Genomic DNA, 22,352 nt, shown 5'->3' with positions numbered 1-22,352 from the left:
CCAGTGACCTAACCGTGGTTTTTTTTTCTTTCTTTATACATACATACTAGTTACGAGTATACTATCTCTTTATCAACCAGTCTATATATTAGCAGCAGACACAGTACAGTGCGGTAGTTCACGGCTGTGGCTACCTCTGTGTCGGCACTCGGCAGCCCGTCCATAATTGTATATACCACCTAACCGTGGTTTTTTTTTCTTTCTTTATACATACATACTAGTTACGAGTATACTATCTCTTTATCAACCAGTCTATATATTAGCAGCAGACACAGTACAGTGCGGTAGTTCACGGCTGTGGCTACCTCTGTGTCGGCACTCGGCAGCCCGTCCATAATTGTATATACCAGTGACCTAACCGTGGTTTTTTTTTCTTTCTTTATACATACATACTAGTTACGAGTATACTATCTCTTTATCAACCAGTCTATATATTAGCAGCAGACACAGTACAGTGCGGTAGTTCACGGCTGTGGCTACCTCTGTGTCGGCACTCGGCAGCCCGTCCATAATTGTATATACCACCTAACCGTGGTTTTTTTTTCTTTCTTTATACATACATACTAGTTACGAGTATACTATCTCTTTATCAACCAGTCTATATATTAGCAGCAGACACAGTACAGTGCGGTAGTTCACGGCTGTGGCTACCTCTGTGTCGGCACTCGGCAGCCCGTCCATAATTGTATATACCACCTAACCGTGGTTTTTTTTTCTTTCTTTATACATACATACTAGTTACGAGTATACTATCTCTTTATCAACCAGTCTATATATTAGCAGCAGACACAGTACAGTGCGGTAGTTCACGGCTGTGGCTACCTCTGTGTCGGCACTCGGCAGCCCGTCCATAATTGTATATACCACCTAACCGTGGTTTTTTTTTCTTTCTTTATACATACATACTAGTTACGAGTATACTATCTCTTTATCAACCAGTCTATATATTAGCAGCAGACACAGTACAGTGCGGTAGTTCACGGCTGTGGCTACCTCTGTGTCGGCACTCGGCAGCCCGTCCATAATTGTATATACCACCTAACCGTGGTTTTTTTTTCTTTCTTTATACATACATACTAGTTACGAGTATACTATCTCTTTATCAACCAGTCTATATATTAGCAGCAGACACAGTACAGTGCGGTAGTTCACGGCTGTGGCTACCTCTGTGTCGGCACTCGGCAGCCCGTCCATAATTGTATACTAGTATCCAATCCATCCATCTCCATTGTTTACCTGAGGTGCCTTTTAGTTGTGCCTATTAAAATATGGAGAACAAAAATGTTGAGGTTCCAAAATTAGGGAAAGATCAAGATCCACTTCCACCTCGTGCTGAAGCTGCTGCCACTAGTCATGGCCGAGACGATGAAATGCCAGCAACGTCGTCTGCCAAGGCCGATGCCCAATGTCATAGTACAGAGCATGTCAAATCCAAAACACCAAATATCAGTAAAAAGCCTCTTTTTTTCTTTGCGTCATGTGCTGTTTGGGGAGGGTTTTTTGGAAGGGACATCCTGCGTGACACTGCAGTGCCACTCCTAGATGGGCCCGGTGTTTGTGTCGGCCACTAGGGTCGCTAATCTTACTCACACAGCTACCTCATTGCGCCTCTTTTTTTCTTTGCGTCATGTGCTGTTTGGGGAGGGTTTTTTGGAAGGGACATCCTGCGTGACACTGCAGTGCCACTCCTAGATGGGCCCGGTGTTTGTGTCGGCCACTAGGGTCGCTTATCTTACTCACACAGCGACCTCGGTGCAAATTTTAGGACTAAAAATAATATTGTGAGGTGTGAGGTATTCAGAATAGACTGAAAATGAGTGTAAATTATGGTTTTTGAGGTTAATAATACTTTGGGATCAAAATGACCCCCAAATTCTATGATTTAAGCTGTTTTTTAGTGTTTTTGGAAAAAAACACCCGAATCCAAAACACACCCGAATCCGACAAAAATAATTCGGTGAGGTTTTGCCAAAACGCGTTCGAACCCAAAACACGGCCGCGGAACCGAACCCAAAACCAAAACACAAAACCCGAAAAATTTCAGGCGCTCATCTCTACCATATACATTAATGCCCCCACAATGCCAGATACATTAATGCCCCCACAGTGCCAGATATGCCTCCACAGTGCCAGATACATTAATACCCCCATAGTGCCAGATATGCCACCACAGTGCCAGATACATTAATGCCCCCCACAGTGCCAGATACATTAATGCCTCCAGTGTCAGATATGCCCCCACAGTGCCAGATAGATAAATGACCCCCACAGTGCAAGACACATTAATGCCCCCACAGTGCCAGATACATTAATGCCCCCACAGTGCCAGATACATAAATGCCCCCAGTGCCAGATATGCCCCCACAGTGCCAGATAGATAAATGACCCCACAGTGCCAGATATGTCCCCACAGTGCCAGATACATTAATGCCACCCACAGTGCCAGATATTTCCCCACAGTGCCACATATGCCCCCAGAGAACCTGCTGTGCTGGCGATGAGGGAGGGGGAGTGCTGCTGTAGGCAGTCCATAGCTAAAGTGATCTGTGCGTGCTGTGCAGCGCCTGTGCCTGTAAGTGATCTGTGCGTGCTGTTCGGCGCCGGTGTCTGACATCAGACGCCGGCGCCGAACAGCGCGCACAGATCACTTTAGCATAGGACAGGGCCAGCTCCAGGCTCCAACATGGCGGCGCCAGCGTGCGGTGCCCTTTAAGGGTGGCGCCCTGTGCGGGCGCTCGACTCGAACATGCCTGGAGCCGGCCCTGCCCAGAGGGGCAGCTGTGCTGTCAGGGAGAGAGAGATGAAGCTGCTGCAGATCACCAGCTGATTGTGAGGTAAGTGTGTATGTGTGCAGTGTTTGTATGTGTAGTGTTCGTGTGTATAGTCTTCACACTAGGCTGTTTTAGGGCAAAATGCCTCCTAACCCTTTAGCTGTACCCTTCTAAAACAGCCTGCCGCCCCAATGTCTCCCTCTCTCGCTGCCCCTGGTCTCTCTGTGTCTGTCTCTTTCCATGTCCCACTCTCTCTGACTCTCTCACTGCCCCTGGTCTTTCTGTGTCTGTCTCTCTTGCTGCCCCTTGCCGGTCTGTCTCTCTCGCTGCCCCTGGACGGTCTGTCTCTCTCGCTACCCCTGGTCGGTCTGTCTCTCTCGCTGCCCCTGGTCGGTCTGTCTCTCTTGCTGCCCCTGGCCACTCTCTTGCCGTCCCTGGTCTGTCTCTTTTTCTCTTGCTGCCCCTGTTCTGTCTCTGTCTCTCTCTCTCTCTCTCTCACAGTTGTAGTATGTTATACCGGTGCCGGCAGGGCCGATGCTAGGGTGTTCTGCGCCCCCCTGCAAACTGAAAATTTGCGCCACCCCTCCCATACTTTACAAAAGGAGGGATGTGGTCTCACAAGGAAGGGGTATGGCCACACAATAGTACTCCTAATTAAAATTATGCCACACTATCTTATTCACATTACACCGCACATAGTGCCCCTGATTTATATTACACCACATAGTTGTGCCCTTAATCATGTTACACTACTTATACACATTACACCACTAAATAGTGCCCCTTATACACATTATGCTACACAGTAGTACCCCTTATACACAATGCCCACATTAGTAGTGCTGCTTATACACATAATGTCCAATATAGTTGCACCCCTTACACAAAATACCCCCAGCAGTTGCGTCATTAAAATACTCATAATGCCCACAGTAGTAATGCCGCTTATACACATCCACAGTAGTAGTGCCCCATATACACATAATGCCCATAGTAGTAGTGCCCCCTACATATAATGTACACAATAATGCCACTTACGCATAATGCCTATGGTACACATTATGCCACACAGACACAGCAAGGCAGATTTAGAAGAAAATGATAGGGGGCCCCCATGATAGGGGAATGGGGGAGTTTAGTTGTACTAGATACCAGTAAAAGGGCATGGTCTCAAAACAAGGGGAGTGGCAGAGGGACATACACGGTATGAGAGGGGCACACACAGGGTGACAGTGGCACCTATACTCAGGATGACAGAGTGACATACACAGGGTGACTGAGGACATACATAGAGTGACAGTGGCACATATACATGGGGTGACAGAGGGTCATACACAGGGTGACAGAGAGTCATACACAGGGTGACAGACGTCGAAGTCAAAATTGCATATTTCAATATTTAGCATACGCCATGGCATTTATTAATGGATGCATTGATTCAGTAGGGCGCAAATGACCATAAAGGCAAGTTACTGTGCGCATTATGGTAGAAGATGCATGTGTTAATAAATATCATATTGTCACAAAAAAATAGCAAATCTCTCTCACACATTCAAAGGTGATACTTCCAGGGATATAATACAAACAGTGTTTTTTAAACATATCAGACTGTCTTGTTTAAGCAAATATTGTGACCATGGAAGATGGACCTTAGACTGAGGGAATGTGTAAATACCGTTGTTGCCCCAATTGTTTGAGAGTTGTATATTGAGTCATCAGATACTGGACTGTCATTGTTACACTAGAGGTCAGAACAAACAAGAACACAATATAACATACATAAACACAAGCCAGACCCTTGTTTGCTTAATACCTTTCAAGATTACCAAAAAGTGACATTACAGACCAGACATTGATATATGATATATCAAATGTATAACATGTATATTCTCCTACACATAGTTTAAACACATTTAACCCATGGTTTATATATATTTCATAAATAATTATGAATAGCAGGAAACTATATCTATATATATATATATATATATATATATACATATACACACACATACACATATCACGAGGATGGGAATGTATAAATATATCATGTGTGGGATCATATTGTTCAGGGTCACATAAGCAGTAATCCGGTGGGTGTGAGGATATTGTCTCATATTGCGGCAATAAGTTATTAGCAATACCGGATTCATGTATGATAATGTGGTGGGTTTAACTGGTCTTGGGGCGGGAACTCCGATGTAAACAACAGTAATCATATCTCAGGATTTAGTCATCGCCCACAGGTTGAGCTGACCAATGATCCACAGTGCACTGGATATATCCCACCCCCGGACCAATGGAAGAAGAGCTTACATATCCCATAGTATTGTATTTGGACCCATTATATAAAAGAGAGACTCCTAACCAGGCTCAGTGCGAATTCTCTGAAGGTCATCTTGCTAAGACAGGCTGAGTCCTGGGTCCAGGAGCACTCGCGAACAAACGTATGTATCTATTGGTTGTAGCTCTTCTCTTGTAATGTTGTTGTATTTCTATGTATATCCCTTTTAGTAAATATTTGTTGCTGTGTTGGATCACAACATAACATATACAACTGGTGTCGCATTCCATTCTTGTTTGGGTATAGAAGTGTATTTAGCCACACATGTCGCTGTATAGTGCACATAGCGTGTGGGCGTGCATATGCTACGTGCATTCACGTCGTAGGGGTATTATCTGCATACAGCGGCCCGAACCAGTGTATTGTATGGTATAACATTTCCCTGTAAGTTAAACGAACTTAACACAGAGTCATACACAGGGTGACAGTGGAACATACACAGGGTGACAGAGGGACATATACATGGGACAGTAGGACAATAGGACAATAGGTCATGCACAGGGTGACAATGCATGTTCTCCCTGTGCCCTCCTTCCTTAATCCGTTTTTGCCAGTCCCCATATTAATTTTCCACTGACCTGGCCGGCTACCACTGCTGTTTTAACTGGCCGCACGGGATCCTAACCTGTGTGTGCCGATCTGGCTGCGGTTTCCTGCTGTTAGGAGTAGGCAGTGCCGCACTTGCACAGATGATGAGGTCAGGACTTCAGCAAGCCTGCAGGGAGAGGACAGCGGCTGTTCCTCCCAGGGACAGGGCAGTACATGGCACAAGGGGAGGCAGTAACAGGGTAGAGAGTGGGGACAGTTACAGGGTGCAGATGGGCATGTTACAGTGAGCAGGGGGAAGTTAGAGGATGTAGGGGAGGGGTAGTTACAGGATCTGGGGGTGCAGTTGCAGGTGAGTGCCTTTACAGCATGTAGGGGTGTAGTTGCATGGGGTGTAGGATTGTCACTTGCATGGGTGTCAGTTATAAGGTGCAGCAGTGGGAGTTATGGGGTGCAGGGGTAGAAAGTTACGGTGCAGGGGTGGCTGTTACACAGTGCTGTCACAGGGTGCAGGAGTGTTATTTGTATAAGGGCAGGGGTGCAGAATATACAATGTGCAGTGGGGACAGTTGCAATGTGCAATTGCAGGGGGTGTAACTGGGTGCAAGGGAAGAAGTTATAGGGTTAAGTGGTGTCACTTGCATGAGGTGAGGGGCAGTTATATTGTATAGGGAAGAAATTACAGTGTGCAGTGAGGGGGGCGGGGTTGATGTCATAGTTGCAGGGAAGGTGCAAAGGTGGAAGTTACAGAGTGACCCTTGCATGGGGAGCAGTTACAGGTACAAGGATAGCACGGGGAAAGGGTGCAGTTGCACTGCTTAGTGAGAGCAGTAACAAGGTGCAGGGATGGAAGGTGTATGTAGCAGTGGCTACATGCACCTGTCATTCTGAAGTCTCAGCAACAACCCTCAGCCTGACACTAAACTCCTCCATCCCCCACCCCCTCCTCTATGCTCCTTCTCTATATTGTTTATTTGTCCAGTGGGGAGGGGGTTAATGTTGCTTACCGTTGCGCTGATTAGGAGAGGGACAGAGCTGGAGATGCAGTCAGTCACCCGAGTGTGACCTGCGGAGCTTTGTCTCATGAGAACAAAGCTCAGAGCTCCTCCACTCTACAGGCTGCAGTAAGCTAACATGGAGAGTGACTGGGGGTGGAGCTACATACGGCAATTGGCCCCTCATTGCCCAATCTGCCACCTGCTCTGGGTCCCCTCCGGCTGGGATCTTGCCTGCCTCTCCTCCCTCACCTTAGATCCGCCTGTGCCTGAAGAGTAGAGCCGCTGTTAATACTCAGCGGGACAGGCACAGCGGCGACCACAAAAACACTGAACAAAGTAAAGCAGGGTAGCAGAGCAGGGAGAGCGCCTCTCCTGGCCGGCGCCTCCCTGCATTGCATACCCTTGCTGAGTGGCTAGCGGCGGGCCTGGGTGCCGGGATCCCGACCGCCGGCATGCAGGCAGCGGGTTGAGCGCAAAAGAGCCCCTTGTAGGCTGCCGCGCACGCTATTTTCTCTGACGTCCTAGTGGATGCTGGGAACTCCGAAAGGACCATGGGGAATAGCGGCTCCGCAGGAGACTGGGCACAAAAGTAAAAGCCTTAGGACTACCTGGTGTGCACTGGCTCCTCCCCCTATGACCCTCCTCCAAGCCTCAGTTAGATTTTTGTGCCCGAACGAGAATGGTGCACACTAGGTGGCTCTCCTGAGCTGCTTAGTGAAAAAGTTTAAGTATAGGTTTTTTATTTTCAGTGAATCCTGCTGGCAACAGGTTCACTGCACCGAGGGACTAAGGGGAGAAGAAGCGAACTCACCTGCGTGCAGAGTGGATTGGGCTTCTTAGGCTACTGGACATTAGCTCCAGAGGGACGATCACAGGCCCAGCCATGGATGGGTCCCAGAGCCGCGCCGCCGGCCCCCTTACAGAGCCAGAAGACAGAAGAGGTCCGGGAAATCGGCGGCAGAAGACGTCCTGTCTTCAATAAGGTAGCGCACAGCACCGCAGCTGTGCGCCATTGCTCTCAGCACACTTCACACTCCGGTCACTGAGGGTGCAGGGCGCTGGGGGATGGCGCCCTGAGACGCAATAAAAATACCTTAGATGGCAAAAAATACATCACATATAGCTCCTGGGCTATATGGATGCATTTAACCCCTGCCAGTTTTTCCTTAAAAAAGCGGGAGAAAGGCCGCCGAGAAAGGGGCGGAGCCTATCTCCTCAGCACACTGGCGCCATTTTCCCTCACAGCTCCGTTGGAGGGAAGCTCCCTGACTCTCCCCTGCAGTCCTGCACTACAGAAACAGGGTAAAACAAGAGAGGGGGGGGCACTAATTTGGCAGATAAATCAATACAGCAGCTATATAAGGGAAAAACACTTATATAAGGTTATCCCTGTATATATATAGCGCTCTGGTGTGTGCTGGCAAACTCTCCCTCTGTCTCCCCAAAGGGCTAGTGGGGTCCTGTCCTCTATCAGAGCATTCCCTGTGTGTGTGCTGTGTGTCGGTACGTTGTGTCGACATGTATGAGGAGGAAAATGGTATGGAGGCGGAGCAATTGCCTGTAATAGTGATGTCACCCCCTAGGGAGTCGACACCTGACTGGATGGTCTTATGGAAGGAATTACTTGATAGCGTCAGCACTTTACAAAAGACTGTTGACGACATGAGACAGCCGGCAAATCAGTTATTACCTGTACAGGCGTCTCAAACACCGTCGGGGGCTCTAAAGCGCCCGTTACCTCAGACAGACCCAGACACGGACACTGACTCCAGTGTCGACGGTGAGGAAACAAACGTATTTTCCAGTAGGGCCACACGTTACATGATCACGGCAATGAAGGAGGTTTTGAACATTTCTGATACTACAAGTACCACAAAAAAGGGTATTATGTGGGGTGTGAAAAAACTACCTGTAGTTTTTCCTGAATCAGATGAATTAAATGAGGTGTGTGATGAAGCGTGGGTTTCCCCCGATAAAAAACTGCTAATTTCTAAAAAATTATTGGCATTATACCCTTTCCCGCCAGAGGTTAGGGCGCGTTGGGAAACACCCCCTAGGGTAGATAAGGCGCTCACACGCTTATCAAAACAAGTGGCGTTACCGTCTCCTGATACGGCCGCCCTCAAGGAACCAGCTGATAGGAAGCTGGAAAATATCCTAAAAAGTATATACACACATACTGGTATTATACTGCGACCAGCAATCGCCTCAGCCTGGATGTGCAGTGCTGGGGTGGCTTGGTCGGATTCCCTGACTGAAAATATTGATACCCTGGACAGGGACAGTATATTATTGACTATAGAGCATTTAAAGGATGCATTTCTATATATGCGAGATGCACAGAGGGATATTTGCACTCTGGCATCAAGAGTAAGTGCGCTGTCCATTTCTGCCAGAAGAGGGTTATGGACGCGACAGTGGTCAGGTGATGCGGATTCCAAACGGCATATGGAAGTATTGCCGGATAAAGGGGAGGAGTTATTTGGGGTCGGTCTATCGGACCTGGTGGCCACGGCAACGGCTGGGAAATCCACCTTTTTACCCCAGGTCACCTCTCAGCAGAAAAAGACACCGTCTTTTCAGGCTCAGTCCTTTCGTCCCCATAAGGGCAAGCGGGCAAAAGGCCACTCATATCTGCCCCGGGGCAGAGGAAGGGGAAAAAGACTGCAGCAGGCAGCCTCTTCCCAGGAACAGAAGCCCTCCCCCGCTTCTGCCAAGTCCTCAGCATGACGCTGGGGCCTTACAAGCGGACTCGTCTCAAGAATTTCAGCCCGCAGTGGGCTCACTCGCAAGTGGACCCCTGGATCCTGCAGGTAGTATCTCAGGGGTACAAATTGGAATTCGAGACGTCTCCCCCTCGCCGGTTCCTGAAGTCTGCTTTACCAACGTCTCCCTCCGACAGGGAGGCGGTATTGGAAGCCATTCACAAGCTGTATTCCCAGCAGGTGATAATCAAGGTACCCCTCCTACAACAGGGAAAGGGGTATTATTCCACGCTGTTTGTGGTACCGAAGCCGGACGGCTCGGTGAGACCTATTTTAAATCTGAAATCCTTGAACACTTACATACAAAGGTTCAAATTCAAGATGGAGTCACTCAGAGCAGTGATAGCGAACCTGGAAGAAGGGGACTATATGGTGTCTCTGGACATCAAGGATGCTTACCTCCATGTCCCAATTTGCCCTTCTCACCAAGGGTACCTCAGGTTTGTGGTACAGAACTGTCATTATCAGTTTCAGACGCTGCCGTTTGGATTGTCCACGGCACCCCGGGTCTTTACCAAGGTAATGGCCGAAATGATGATTCTTCTTCGAAGAAAAGGCGTCTTAATTATCCCTTACTTGGACGATCTCCTGATAAGGGCAAGGTCCAGGGAACAGTTAGAGGTCGGAGTAGCACTATCTCAAGTAGTACTACGACAGCACGGGTGGATTCTAAATATTCCAAAATCGCAGCTGATTCCGACGACACGTCTGCTGTTCCTAGGGATGATTCTGGACACAGTCCAGAAAAAGGTGTTTCTCCCGGAGGAGAAAGCCAGGGAGTTATCCGAGCTAGTCAGGAACCTCCTAAAACCAGGCCAAGTGTCAGTGCATCAATGCACAAGGGTCCTGGGAAAAATGGTGGCTTCTTACGAAGCGATTCCATTTCGGCAGATTCCACGCAAGAACTTTTCAGTGGGATCTGCTGGACAAATGGTCCGGATCGCATCTTCAGATGCATCAGCGGATAACCCTGTCTCCAAGGACATGGGTGTCTCTCCTGTGGTGGTTGCAGAGTGCTCATCTTCTAGAGGGCCGCAGATTCGGCATTCAGGACTGGGTCCTGGTGACCACAGATGCCAGCCTGAGAGGCTGGGGAGCAGTCACACAGGGAAGAAATTTCCAGGGCTTGTGGTCAAGCATGGAAACGTCATTTCACATAAATATCCTGGAACTAAGGGCCATTTACAATGCCCTAAGTCAAGCAAGGCCTCTGCTTCAGGGTCAGCCGGTGTTGATCCAGTCGGACAACATCACGGCAGTCGCCCACGTAAACAGACAGGGCGGCACAAGAAGCAGGAGGGCAATGACGGAAGTTGCAAGGATTCTTCGCTGGGCGGAAAATCATGTGATAGCACTGTCAGCAGTGTTCATTCCGGGAGTGGACAACTGGGAAGCAGACTTCCTCAGCAGACACGACCTCCACCCGGGGGAGTGGGGACTTCACCCAGAAGTCTTCCACATGATTGTGAACCGTTGGGAAAAACCAAAGGTGGACATGATGGCGTCCCGCCTCAACAAAAAACTAGACAGATATTGCGCCAGGTCAAGGGACCCTCAGGCAATAGCTGTGGACGCTCTGGTAACACCGTGGGTGTACCAGTCAGTGTATGTGTTCCCTCCTCTGCCTCTCATACCCAAGGTACTGAGAATCATAAGAAGGAGAGGAGTAAGAACTATACTCGTGGCTCCGGATTGGCCAAGAAGGACTTAGTACCCGGAACTTCAAGAGATGCTCACGGAGGACCCGTGGCCTCTACCTCTAAGAAAGGACCTGCTCCAGCAGGGACCCTGTCTGTTCCAAGACTTACCGCGGCTGCGTTTGACGGCATGGCGGTTGAACGCCGGATCCTGAAGGAAAAAGGCATTCCGGATGAAGTCATCCCTACCCTGATCAAAGCCAGGAAGGATGTAACTGTGCAACATTATCACCGTATTTGGCGTAAATATGTTGCATGGTGTGAGGCCAGGAAGGCCCCTACAGAGGAATTTCAACTGGGTCGTTTCCTGCATTTCCTGCAAACAGGACTGTCTATGGGCCTAAAATTAGGGTCCATTAAGGTTCAAATTTCGGCCCTGTCGATTTTCTTCCAGAAAGAACTAGCTTCAGTTCCTGAAGTTCAGACGTTTGTCAAGGGGGTACTGCATATACAGCCTCCTTTTGTGCCTCCAGTGGCACCTTGGGATCTCAATGTAGTTTTGGGGTTCCTAAAATCACATTGGTTTGAACCACTCACCACTGTGGACTTAAAATATCTCACATGGAAAGTGGTAATGCTGTTAGCCCTGGCTTCAGCCAGGCGTGTCTCAGAATTGGCGGCTTTATCCTATAAAAGCCCTTACCTAATTTTTCATGCGGACAGGGCAGAATTGAGGACTCGTCCTCAATTTCTCCCTAAGGTGGTTTCAGCGTTTCACTTAAACCAGCCTATTGTGGTACCTGCGGCTACTAGGGACTTGGAGGATTCCAAGTTGCTGGACGTAGTCATGGCCCTGAAAATATATGTTTCCAGGACGGCTGGAGTCAGAAAATCTGACTCGCTGTTTATCCTGTATGCACCCAACAAGCTGGGTGCTCCTGCTTCTAAGCAGACTATTGCTCGTTGGATTTGTAGTACAATTCAGCTTGCACATTCTGTGGCAGGCCTGCCACAGCCAAAATCTGTAAAAGCCCATTCCACAAGGAAAGTGGGCTCATCTTGGGCGGCTGCCCGAGGGGTCTCGGCTTTACAACTTTGCCGAGCAGCTACTTGGTCAGGGGCAAACACGTTTGCTAAATTCTACAAATTTGATACCCTGGCTGAGGAGGACCTGGAGTTCTCTCATTCGGTGCTGCAGAGTCATCCGCACTCTCCCGCCCGTTTGGGAGCTTTGGTATAATCCCCATGGTCCTTTCGGAGTTCCCAGCATCCACTAGGACGTCAGAGAAAATAAGAATTTACTTGCCGATAATTCTGTTTCTCATAGTCCGTAGTGGATGCTGGGCGCCCATCCCAAGTGCGGATTGTCTGCAATACTTGTACATAGTTATTGTTACAAAAATCGGGTTATTATTGTTGTGAGCCATCTTTTCAGAGGCTCCTCTGTTATCATGCTGTTAACTGGGTTCAGATCACAAGTTGTACGGTGTGATTGGTGTGGCTGGTATGAGTCTTACCCGGGATTCAAAATCCTTCCTTATTGTGTACGCTCGTCCGGGCACAGTATCCTAACTGAGGCTTGGAGGAGGGTCATAGGGGGAGGAGCCAGTGCACACCAGGTAGTCCTAAGGCTTTTACTTTTGTGCCCAGTCTCCTGCGGAGCCGCTATTCCCCATGGTCCTTTCGGAGTTCCCAGCATCCACTACGGACTATGAGAAACAGAATTATCGGCAAGTAAATTCTTATTTATTCTCCCTCCAGGGATGTCGTGGACACCTCAAGAGGGAGAATAGTTGTCAGTATGCCGGCTGTCGGGATTCCAGCGTCGGTATGGTGAATGCCGGGATCCCGACAGCCGGCATATCAAATGCCTCCCTTCTCTCACTGCCCCGGTCTGTCTCTCTATCTCTCGCTGCTCCTTATCCAGCAGTTGAACTAGCATTGATGCCAGTGGTGCATTGCACCGAGGCCCAGTATGACGGAGGTGCCCGCAACAGGCAGCAGTATAATGAGTCAGACAGACTCATTACATGCTGCCCTGCATGCCCTCATTGGAGGAAGCCTGGATGTGGTCGCCAGAGTCATCAGATCACATCACCCTTCAACCCGGCACCGTACTACTGCTGCTACTGTCAGTTCCTGCTGATGGCCACACTGCATGCTGGGAGAAGGGGGAGGGAGAGTCAGGGGCTGAGCAGCTGCCGTGAAGAGCCTTCTCATCCTGACTGCCACCTTTCCGAGGTGTGCGCGCACCCCTGCTGCACTGCCCCCGGAGAGAGCCCGGACCACAGGGTGAGGTGAGTGGGGAGCCAGGGAGGGAAACCACTGGGACAGGATCGCACACTGCGGCCGCCGTCTTTCTGCAATCACACTTTCTCTCTGTCACCTCTGCCTCAGTCACCCATTTTCTACCTGTCACCCACTATCTCCCTGTCACCCCTGCTTCAGTCACCCACTATCTCCCTGTCACCCCTTCCTCAGTCACCCTCTATCTCCCAGTCACCCCTGCTTCAGTCACCCACTATCTCCTTGTCACCCCTGCCTCAGTCACCCACTATCCCCCTGTCACCCCTTCTTCAGTTACCCACTATCTCCCTGTCACCCCTGCTTCCATTATCTCCCTTTCACCCCTGCTTTAGTCAACCACTATCTCCCTGTCACCCCTGCTTCAGTCACCCACTCTACCTGTCACCCCTACCTCAGTCACCCACTCTACCTGTCACCCCTGCATCAGTCACCCACTATCTCCCTGTCACCCCTTCCTCAGTCACCCTCTATCTCCATCACCCCTGCTTCAGTCACCCACTATCTCCCTGTCACAGTGGCGGAACTAGCGAGCGGTGGGCCCAGGTGCGACAAAATGCTTTGGCCCCCCTCCCCCCCTCATCCCATCCACGTCCACCCCCTTACCCCTGGAGAGGATCTGGTGAGGGGGACCTGCTCAGGGCCAGATAAATGGATACCTAGCAACAGTGCCGTAACTAGACATTTTAGCACTGTGTGCAAGAAACGGCATCGGAGCCACACATAACGGCAGACAGCATCGCCTTTTTACACATTACGGCAGACAGCGTCCGCTTTTTACACATTAAGGCAGACAGCATCCCCCTTTTTACACATAACGGCAGACAGCGTGCACTTTTTACAAATAACGGCAGACAGTGTGCCCTTGTTACACATAACGGCAGACAGCGTGCCCTTGTTACACATTACGGCAGACAGCGGGCCCTTTTTACACATAACGGCAGACAGTGTGCCCTTTTTACACATTACGGCAGATAGTGTCCCCTTTTTACACATTAAGGCAGACAGCGTCTCCCTTTTTACACATAACGGCAGACAGCATCCCCCTTTTTACACATAACGGCAGACAGCATACCCTTTTTACACGTAGCGGCAGACAGCGTGCCCTTTTTACACATAACGGCAGACAGCGTGCCCTTGTTACACATAACGGCAGACAGCGTGCCCTTGTTACACATAACGGCAGACAGCGTGCCCTTGTTACACATAACGGCAGACAGCGTGCCCTTGTTACACATAACGGCAGACAGCGTGCCCTTGTTACACATTACGGCAGACAGCGTGCCCTTGTTACACATTACGGCAGACAGCGTCCCCTTTTTACACATAACGGCAGATAACGTCCCCTTTTTACACATAATGGCAGACAGCGTGCCCTTTTTACACATTACGGCAGACAGTGTCCCCTTTTTACACATAACGGCAGATAACGTCCCCTTTTTACACATAACGGCAGACAGCGTGCCCTTTTTACACATAACGGCAGACAGCGTGCCCTTTTTACACATAACGGCAGATAACGTCCCCTTTTTACACATTACGGCAGACAGCGTCCCCTTTTTACACATTACGGCAGACAGCGTGCCATTTTTACACATTATGGCAGACAGTCCCCCTTTTTGGAAAGAAAGAAAGAAAGAAAGAAAGAAAGAAAGAAAGAAAGAAAGAAAGAAAGAAAGAAAGAAAGAAAGAATTATACTTACTCTCTCCGCTGGCTCAGGCTCCTCGGTGCAGCTTCTGGCAGAGATCACGATTCCCGGGCAGGAGAGAAGGAGCGGCGGTAGACAGCCTATAGAGAAGCAGAGGGACAGCAGCAGCGCCTCAACCAATAAAACAGCGCTGCTGCAGCTCCCTCCTCCACCTCCCTCCTCCTCCTTCCCCTCGTGTCCGCTGCGCTCCTCTACGGGCGGCTGTGTGCTGCGGGCAGCGGTTGCCCGCAGCACACAGCGGCATGTAATGAGTCTGTTTGACTCATTACATGCTTTGGGCCCCTGGACAGCGGCGGGCCCCAGTGCAATGCACTGGTTGCACTGGCGGTAGTTCCGCCTCTGCCCTCTCACCCCTGCCTCAGTCACCCACTATATCCCTGTGGCCCCTTCTTCAGTCACCCACTATCTCCCTGTCATCCATGCTTTAGTCAGCCACTATCTCCCTATCACCCCTGCTTTAGTCACCCACTATCTCCCTGTCACCCCTGCTTCAGTCACCCACTCTACCTGTCACCCCTGCCTCAATCATCTACTCTCTACTTGTCACCCCTGCCTCAGTCACCCACTATCTCCCTGTCACCCCTTCCTCAGTCACCCTCTATCTCCCAGTCACCCCTTCTTCAGTCATCACCTATCTCCCTGTCACACCTGCTTCAGTCACCCACTATCTCCCTGTCACCCCTGCCTCAGTCACCCTTCCCTCACCAGGCACCCACTATCTCCCTGTCACCTCTGCCTCAGTCACCCACTATCTCCCTGTCACCCCTGCCTCAGTCCGCCACTATCTCCCTGTCACCCTTCCCTCAACAGGCACCCACTATCTCCCTGTCACCCCTGCCTCAGTCACCCACTATCTCCCTGTCACCCCTGCCTCAGTCACCCACTATCTCCCTGTCACCCCTGCCTCAGTCACCCACTATCTCCCTGTCACCTCTGCCTCAGTCACCCACTATCTCCCTGTCACCCCTGCATCAGTCCCCCACTATCTCCTTGTCACCCCTGCCTCACCAGTCACCAACTATCTCCCTGTCACCCTTCCCTCACCAGTCACCCACTATCTCCCTCTCACCCCTGCCTCAGTCACCCACTATCTCCCTGTCACCTCTGTCTCAGTCACCAACTATCTCCCTGTCACCCCTGCCTCAGTCCCCCACTATCTCCTTGTCACCCCTGCCTTACCAGTCACCCACTATCTCCCTGTCACCCTTCCCTCACCAGGCACCCACTATCTCCCTGTCACCCCTGCCTCAGTCACCCACTATATCCCTGTCACCCCTGCTTTAGTCACCCACTATCTCCCTGTCACCCCTGCTTCAGTCACCCACTCTACCTGTCACCCCTGCCTCAGTCATCTACTCTCTATTTGTCACCCCTGCCTCAGTCACCAACTATCTCCCTGTCACCCCTGCCTCAGTCACCCACTATCTCCCTGTCACCCCTTCCTCAGTCACCCTCTATCTCCCAGTCACCCCTTCTTCAGTCACCCACTATCTCCCTGTCACCCCTGCCTCAGTCACCCTTCCCTCACCAGGCACCCACTATCTCCCTGTCACCTCTGCCTCAGTCACCCACTATCTCCCTGTCACCCCTGCCTCAGTCCGCCACTATCTCCCTGTCACCCTTCCCTCAACAGGCACCCACTATCTCCCTGTCACCCCTGCCTCAGTCACCCACTATCTCCCTGTCACCCCTGCCTTAGTCACCCTCTATCTTCCTGTCACCCCTGCCTCAGTCACCCACTATCTCCCTGTCACCCCTGCCTCAGTCACCCACTATCTCCTTGTCACCCCTGCCTCAGTCACCCACTATCTCCCTGTCACCCCTTCCTCAGTCACCCTCTATCTCCCAGTCACCCCTTCTTCAGTCACCCACTATCTCCCTGTCACCCCTGCCTCAGTCACCCTTCCCTCACCAGGCACCCACTATCTCCCTGTCACCTCTGCCTCAGTCACCCACTATCTCCCTGTCACCCCTGCCTCAGTCCGCCACTATCTCCCTGTCACCATTCCCTCAACAGGCACCCACTATCTCCCTGTCACCCCTGCCTCAGTCACCCACTATCTCCCTGTCACCCACTCTCTCTGTCACCCACTCTCTGTCACAAACTCTACCTGTCACCCCTGCCTCAGTCATCTACTCTCTACTTGTCACCCCTGCCTCAGTCACCCACTATGTTCCTGTCACCCCTGCCTCAGTCACCCACTATCTCCGTCACCCCTGCCTCAGTCACCCACTATCTCCCTGTCACCTCTGCCTCAGTCACCCACTATCTCTCTATCACCCCTGCCTCAGTCCCCCACTATCTCCTTGTCACCCCTGCCTCACCAGTCACCCACTATCTCCCTGTCACCCTTCCCTCACCAGTCACCCACTATTTCCCTCTCACCCCTGCCTCAGTCACCCACTATCTCCCTGTCACCCCTGCCTCAGTCACCCACTATCTCCCTGTCACCCCTGCCTCAGTCACCCACTATCTTCCTGTCACCTCTGTCTCAGTCACCCACTATCTCCCTGTCACCCCTGCCTCAGTCCCCCACTAACTCCTTGTCCCCCCTGCCTCACCAGTCACCCTCTATCTCCCTGTCACCCTTCCCTCACCAGGCACCCACTATCTCCCTGTCACCCCTGCCTCAGTCACCCACTATCTCCCTGTCAACCCTGCCTCAGTCACCAACTATATCCCTGTCACCCACTATCTCCCTGTCACCCACTCTCTCTGTCACCCACTCTCTGTCACAAACTCTACCTGTCACCCCTGCCTCAGTAATCTACTCTCTACTTGTCACCCCTGCCTCAGTCACCCACTATGTTCCTGTCACCCCTGCCTCAGTCACCCACAATCTCCCTGTCACCCCTGCCTGTCGCCCACTTACAGTTTTTTGTTGTTGTGCGTGCTATCCCTATTTTTATAAGGGAGAGGGGCCCAATGCATATTGTTGCACCTGGGCCCACCATTCTCTAATTCTGCCACTGCCCTGGTCTCTCTGTCTCTCTCGCTACCCCTGGTCTCTCTCTCTCGCTGCTCCTGGTCTGTCTGCCTCTCTCGCTGCCCCTGGTCTTTCTGCCTCTCGCTATCCCTGTCTTGTCTCTCTCTCCCACTGCCCTGGTCTATCTGTCTCTACCGCTGCCCCTGGTCTGTCACTCTCTCACTGCCCCATATCTGTATTTCTCTCTTACTGTTATTGGTCTGTAATTCTCTCTCTCTCTGCTCCTGGTATGTCTCTCTCTCTCTTTCTTACTGCACCTGGTCTCTCTGTGTCTCTCGCTCTCTGTCCCTGGTCTTTATCTGTCTCCTCCTCTCTCTCTTCCCCCATGTCTCCCAGTCTCTCTCTTGCCCTGGTCTCTCTCTGTCTCCTATGTCTCCCAGTCTCTCTCTGGCCCTAGTCTGTCTCCCTCTCTCTCTCTGCCCCTGGTCTGTCTCTGTCTCCTCCTCCACCTCTCTCTATCCAATGTCTTCCAGTCTCTCTCTCTGGCACTGGTCTCTGTCTCTCTACCCCATGTCTCCCTTTCTTTCTGCTCCTGGTCTCTCACTGTCTCTGCCCATCGTCTTTCACTGTTTCTGCCCCTGATCTCTGTCTTCCCACCCCCACTCTCTCTCCCCCATGTCTCCCTTTCACTGTCTGGCCCAGGGCTCTGTCTCCTACTCATCCATGTGTCCCTCTCACTGCCCCTGGACTCTCTCTCTGCCCCTGGTCTGTCTTTTGGTGCCCCTGGTCTCTCTCTGTTTCCCCCCCTCTCTCTCTCTCTCTCCCCATCTCTCTCTGGCTCTGCTCTCTCTCTCTGCCCCTGGCCTCCGTCTGTCTGTCTCTCTGCCCTTGGTCTCTGTCTCTCGCCCATGTCTCCTGGTCTCTCTCTCTTCCCCCATGTCTCCTGGTCTCTCTCTGGCCCTGGTCTCTCTCTGTCTCTCCCACCTCCTTTCTCTCCCATGTCTCCCAGTCTCTCTCTAGCGCTGGTTACTGTCTGTCTCCCTCTCTCTCTACCCATGGTCTCTCTCCCTCTCTCTCTCTCTCTCTCGCTCTGCCCCTGGTCTGTCTCTGTCTCCTCCACCTCTCAATCTCTCAATCTTCCATGTCTTCCAGTCTCTCTCTCTGCCCCTGGTCTCTGTGTCTCTCTCTGCCCCATGTCTCTTTCTCTCTCTGACCCATGTCTCTCTGTCTCTCTGACCCATTTCTCTCTGTCTCTCTGACCCATGTCTCTCTGTCTCTCTGCCCCTGGTCTCTCTGTCTCTGCCCCTGGTCTCTCTGTCTCTGCCCCTGGTCTCTCTCTGTCTCTGCCCCAGGTCTCTCTCTGTCTCTGCCCCTGGTCTCTTCTCTGCCTCTGTTCCTGGTCTCTCTCGGTCTCCCTCTCCCCCCCATGTCTCCCTCTCTCTTAGTCTGGCCCTGGTATCTGTCTCCTTCTCTCCCATGTGTCCCTCTCACTGCCCCTGGCTCTCTCTCTCTGCTCTTGTTCCCCTCTCTCTCTTTCATGTCTTCATCTCTCTCTGCCCCTGGTTTCTCATTCTCTTTCCAATGTCTCCCTTTCTCTCTCTCTTCCCCATGTGTCTCCCTCTCTCTCTGCCCCATGTGTCTCTTTAAGTTACTCACCAAAACAGTGATAATGCCTCTCCCCAGATGACCATGCCCCTTTTTTGGAAGTGCATGATTTTTTTTTATTTGGTGGGGGGCATTCCTCAACTTGCCCTGGGCACCAAAGACCCTAGTTATGCCCCTGTCTTGGCATATATACAGTATATAATGGATGCACATGTCCAATTTCAGAAAACTACTGAATATCACTTAAATCAGAAAACTGGCTGGTGCTGGAAGATTGACTTCCAGCAGCAGTACAATCTTGGAGGAACCTCCTGGTCACTCTGCACCCATGGCTTCTCTCCCAGTGGGCCCCTGATTTCAGTGATCGGGCAGCCCAGTGGGGCTGGAGGCACCCCCCCCCCTTCACCCAGCACTCTGCTGTGGTTGAAAAGAGGAGCAGCCACCTGGGAAAAGTAAATACACAATGAGCTGGCCCCAGTGTATTCCCATCAGTTGTTCCTCTCAGCAGCCACTGGGGAAATGTGAAAGCTGCAGAATGCTCTGCCCCAGTCAAGGGGCGTGGTCTCATTAAAATGGGCGTGGCCTCTCAGGAAAAGACTACCTTACACCTCAGTTTTTGACCCTGCACCAACAGACCTTGGCCACCACAGGAAAAAAAATTCACAATATTAAGCCCCACACAGTAATGCCCCCTGCACCATATGCCACACACTGCAATGCCTGTGATACATTATGCCCTACAGTAATGCTTCTACACACTGGGTGTCATGCTCGTTGCCAGGGGTTTCATGAGCTAGGTGTCTTGCTTGTTGCCATGGGTTCATGCTCTAGGACGGGTGTCATGCTCATTGCCAAGGGTTTGTAATGCTTGTGGCCAGGGGTAATGCTCATTGCCAGGGGTGTGTTATGAACATTTTCGTTTAAACATTTACAAAATCAAATGGTAATTCTTACAGTGAAATTTTACATTTTTGAATATTAAAAAAAATACATTTAAAAAAAGCTATGAAATTCCATAGACAAAAAACCTTACAGTTTCACATGTCCCATTAAGGCTTCTTACACATGATCTGGCATTTCAGAAACCTGTTGTAACTCTTCCACTCAAACTCCAAAAAGCAATGAAATTCCGATCATTAAGGCTGACACCTTAATGGACGTGTTCCTTGCGCAATATAGATATGGTATGCCATCATAGCCTGTGGGTAAGTGCAGATTCAGCACTCTCACAGAGTGAGATTGCTGTCCCTCACACAATGGTGGAGCTGCTAGTTCACAGACTTGTGTGCTCATTGGAATACACACATGCAGTCTATGCAACTGAAGGTATGAGCAGTTATGTGGTGCACCCATCCCATCTCTCCTCTTTGAAGGAATTTTTGAAATATGGGCCCTCATTCCGAGTTGTTCACTCGCTAGCTGCTTTTAGCAGCATTGCACACGCTAGGCCGCCGCCTTCTGGGAGTGTATCTTAGCTTAGCAGAATAGCGAACGAAAGATTAGCAGAACTGCTACTTAATAATTCTTTGCAGTTTCTGAGTAGCTCCAGACCTACTCACAGATTGCGATCAGCTCAGTCCGTTTAGTTCCTGGTTTGATGTCACAAACACGCCCTGCGTTCGGCCAGCCACTCCCCCGTTTCTCCAGACACTCCCGCGTTTTTCCTTGACACGCCTGCGTTTTTTAGCACACTCCCGGAAAACGCTCAGTTATCACCCAGAAATGCCCCTTTCTTGTCAATCATTCACCGATCAGCAGTGCAACTGAAAAGCGCTGCAGGATCCACAGCAAAACAGCATAGCGAAAATCAGCAACGAGCGAACAACTCGGAATGACCCCCATGATGTCAAGCTGTTGTTCCCATCATTTGGGTCACTACATATTCTAATAATCCTCAAAAATTAGTTGATACAGGATGATGGCTGTTTGCTTCAGGCAGGGTATTTCTACTGGTTGGTTTATAATAGATAGAAGTGATTATATTTAAATTGGAGTCAAGTGAAATACGAACATCTAAATAATGGATCGTTTTAGTATCACATTCAAATGTGAACTTAATTACTTCATCTTGTGAATTCACCCACTCCATAGCCCTCTTGAATGACTCTTCGTTTCGTTGCCATAGGATGAAGATATCGTCGATGTAGCACAGAAATAACTTTATAGGTTGACTGATGTCATCATTTTCAAAGAACAAGTCTTTTTCTACTTTGCACGTGAACGTATTCATGAAACTGGGTGTGACGCATGATCCCATCGCACACCCAGTACGTTGGCGATACATTTTACTGTCAAATAAAAAATAATTTCTTGACAAAGTGAGCCATAACAAATTTAAAAAAAATCAATGTCAGGACCACAGTAATCTGGTTGGGACTGGAGGAATATCTTCATCACTTCAAGTACACGTTCATGTGGGATGCTTGTATATAAATTGACGACGTCTACTATACACAAAAGATATTTATCAGGTAGCGGTGAGATATCACATAATTTCTTAATTAGAGTGGTGGTGTCTTTGAGGAACCTTGGCTGATTCTGGATCGATGGTTGGAGGAAAAAAATAAATATTGAGAGACCGAATAAACCAGCGAGTATCGAGAAGCTATTATAGGATTGCCCCTGCTGCTGATGTACTGGCACATTCTGTGTCCGTGGATGATTCAGCTGTTGTTGAATTGTCAGTTTCCAGAGGATTTTTTTTTTATTTCCTTTTAAATCTGGACCCCCTTGGATATGCAGGTGC

The sequence above is a fragment of the Pseudophryne corroboree genome, chromosome 4 (assembly GCF_028390025.1).
Source record: "Pseudophryne corroboree isolate aPseCor3 chromosome 4, aPseCor3.hap2, whole genome shotgun sequence".
Taxonomy (NCBI): domain Eukaryota; kingdom Metazoa; phylum Chordata; class Amphibia; order Anura; family Myobatrachidae; genus Pseudophryne; species Pseudophryne corroboree.
Note: the sequence above shows the minus strand (reverse complement) of the source record.